Genomic DNA, 3,948 nt, shown 5'->3' with positions numbered 1-3,948 from the left:
TCTTTAAAGGTCACTCCACTCATTGCTGACACTTTCAGTGGGCATGTAAAATTCAGCATCCACTGAGCATTCAGAAACAATACACACCATCCTGGTCCTATCTTCAACAATATCAGCAGGCCTCATATAACACAGGAGGCCTGTTAAAACTATGTTCCAGTATGATGGAGGCTGGCACTGGATGTGTGAATGACTCATCTTCTATCCTGCTATTTAGCAAGAGCCCACTAAATGTGAGTCCTGACAAGCTGTTTGTTCTGACGACGTCCTTTGTTTTTTCTCTTTTTTTTCTTCCTTTTTTTTTTTTTTGCTCAATCCCTCTGGCAGAGGCCAGAGTGGAGCTGCTGATCCTGCCTCGGCACGCACATAGGAATGCACTATTGAGAAAGCGCTCCACCGCAAACCCTCCCAGCCATTCCAGCCCGTAATCAGATCCAACCCGCCTCCAAGCTCTCTCTCCCCCTCTTTCTTTCTTTTTTCACCTCTCAGTCCCCCTCTCTCCATCTAAATGACATGCACACACGAAGAACACAAACACCCACATAGAGAACAAGCAGTTGGACATCCACGCATGCACGCACGCAGAATCACAGACATCAATTTGTAGACATGTAAGCTTGTGCAAACACTGTTCCAAAGTGACTAGTAAATGCATCTGGTGGGAAAAGGAGAAAAAGCCCACAAAAAGAATGAACTGATACTGTAATTAAATCAAAGTATTCCACATATTCATAGCATTTCTTTCATATTTACTTGTAATTGAGTAATGGATACTATAAAAGCCTGGTTACACCAGAAAGTATCACAACAAAATAAGTAAAGAGGCGGGAACGTGCTAGCACAGATACGCGAGAGAGACGTGGCGCTCAAGGAATCCTGAGTAGAAATCTGTGGGAGGATTTGTAAACTCTAAAGATGGCCGTTGTTCTGGTCTTGCCACAAAGAGCTCATCAAGAGGGAAAATGAGACAAGTTTTACCCAGTGATGTTGTGCTGACAAACATACACAGCAAATCTATTTGCGTCTGCAGCAGAGATGAAGGTAGTTGCATTTTTTTTTCTTGGCACTTGTAATTTGGTACATTTTCACCATTTTGGACATGATGGCAACAATCATGGCAAGAGTGGAAGGTCAAGGGAATAAGGAATAATAAAGAAAAGGGAATAAAGGAATAAGACCCCAGTCACACTGGTCTAAAAAGCAGTCTGCAACGATCTGGCAACTGCCAATCCTCAGGTAAAAAGGTCTATTCCCCGTTGATGGCAGTTGCATGCTAAAGTTTCAGTCACACAGGCTTGAAGACCTGTCACTCCCTAGCAATCACCAGTTACAATTTTAAATGTGTTTACTCCTCAGTGGTTGGCAAAAACCTCTCTGTGACCTCTCAATCACTTCAACAGAGATATCAGTCTTTGGTGCTAACCACTTCTATATTTCTTTACCCTAGCTGTCTTTCTCAGCATTATTGGAATTACTAAAAACATATCTCAAATATGAGAAAGCAACAAGGTTCCTATCAGCATTTGAACATGAACATCATTTGACAACGTGTCAGTTAGCAAGCTTGCTAATGCTATTGAGGACAGACAGTTTTTTTAAAAGGCACAAATATACCACCAGCTAACTGATGTGTGAATAACAATCAACTCTGACTGCTTCCTTTACTTCTGTCTGTGAAGACACTGTGTCTAACAGATTAAAAAAACACTATGGTATCACCTATTAGCTTGTATGAGCTTCCAAGTTTTTTAGTTTGCCAACGCTAGCGTTACCTGGTTGCTTAGTTAGCAAAGTATGCTAATTTTTGGCTAGCAAAGAAACAGAAGTGAAGTACTTACCTGTCAATCTGTACAGTCACCCATGACAACAGGTCAAAACAGCTACAAATTTAATTAAACATGACATTAATAATCACTCAAAGCACTTCAGCATTTAGATTAGAAGTTTGGCTTTTTTAATGATTAGCATAAAGAGTAAGCAAGTAGGGCTACTCAAAGAAACTGTGTTATATTTATGCTATTATAGTTCACTAATAGTCCACATTCTCTCAATGTTTTAAAGGTTCATCAAACTTCTGTGTGAATATGTAACGTTATCAGTTTTTCCCGTTTTAAATCAACAGCGAAACCAGGCCTTCAGAGACAGGGTGCATCTTTTATTAGACTAGCATTCAGGTTCATGACACTCTTCATATGTTTTGAATTTCAAATATGATTCACAACTTAGTCTGAATCTGACATTTCACAAATGTTGCGGTTTACTTTCGCTACGTTTAATGTTTCATCAGTTTTCCCCTGCACATAGACTTTTGGTAACACTTAAAATGATGAATCTCTTATAATAGGAAACTAACAGGAGTAAATGTTTCAGTTTATGTGCTGTTATAGCTAATTTGGAGTCTTAGTTAGTCAATGATGAGTTTTCCTCCCTCAGTCTCTAAAGCCTAAATCTCCTCATCTCTTTCCACCTGGCTGGCTCTGATTGCTGCTGATCCTTCCCTCTCCATCTCTCCATCTCCAGACCTCCCTCCCTCTCCTTTCTCTTTCTGTCTTTTCACTGAGGCGGGAATATTTCCTTAAGCTCCCTTTTCTCTTCTCTCAGGAAACTCTGACTGCGGGGCTGTTTTTCTGGCTTTCAATAAACTCTTGGATCCTGCACCTCTCTGAAAAAAAACCGCAGCTTCGATTACACAAAATGAAGCACCACACAACCCTGGGCAACCGAAAGGTGTTTTCAATAATTACTTATTATGTGTGTTTGGCGAATCAGAAACATCTGCGGCGAATCTGACTGAAAGAGCCCCAAAACATTCCTAAAATAGGAGTGACGCACGCAGACTCTAAGACACACATGGCCTCTCTCTCTCTCTCTCTCTCTCTCTCTCTCTCTCTCTCTCTCTCTCACACACACACATACACACACACACACACACACACACACACACAGGAGGGCTACACTGTGCCATTGTCAGTATGGGTCTATTTGCAGGCTGTTTTTTTAGCTGGCCACAGCTGCGGAAATGAATATCAAATGTGGTTCTGCTCCCATAAATCAAAACCGTTTGCCGTGTTCTGACTTTCTTTCCCCCGTTTAAAGTCAATTCACTGGGGTAGTGTGCATTACACTTACATCCCACGGCTTAACTCTTTCCTCCTGAAACAGTCAAAGAGGAGAGTGCAGGAGCTGGAGGTTAGCAAGACACAAGGAGGAAGGGGGGTAATAATAAAGCTTGTTTTGAATGTACAGTTATTTGAATGTTCACCATGTATTATTCATGGCCCCAAAAACCCTGAGAAGGTAACCTTCGAGTCTGAAAGTGTGGAAAATGAAAGGTATGAAGATTACAGAAAGAATGAGATATAGTGGCAATGACTGTGGTGCCCATTATGAATAATGTAAATCATTTGGTTTCTCTTTGGTGTTCTCTTTCTGATGTGTCTTTGTTCCTCTAAGCAAAGTTAGCCACAGCTTTTCATATGTCGCTGTGCTGTCTGGAGTGATGTGCCTTATAGGCCTGGATGGTTAAAATCAGACTTTTAGGTTAGGATCTGTTACATCTGTTAAAAGATTACTTTCCATAGATGGATGTCTGCCATTGGTTAATGACAGCTGTTTAACCACAAACAGTCACATGACCAGGAGAACTAAAACAAGCAGAAAAAGCTAATCTACAAAACTGTTTTTTCAGCAGGTGTTTACAGTGAACCAGGGATTCAGCCAAACCAGTGGGATAAGGAAGGCTGTTCCAAAGTTTAGGTGCCATATCCTAAAAAGCCTTTAGATTTAAAATAAAATAAAATGACCAAATCTGATCATCAGAGAGGCCAACTGCTCCATTAAGCAAGAGACATAAGAAGTATCCTGGCTATACAGGACTTTTGAATTAACAAAAAACTAAAAATGTGTTAAAGTCCCTTTTCCATTAGTACCTACTCGGATGGACTTGGC

Source organism: Astatotilapia calliptera, chromosome 13, assembly GCF_964374335.1.
Source record: "Astatotilapia calliptera chromosome 13, fAstCal68.1, whole genome shotgun sequence".
In the NCBI taxonomy this organism is placed as follows: domain Eukaryota; kingdom Metazoa; phylum Chordata; class Actinopteri; order Cichliformes; family Cichlidae; genus Astatotilapia; species Astatotilapia calliptera.
Note: the sequence above shows the minus strand (reverse complement) of the source record.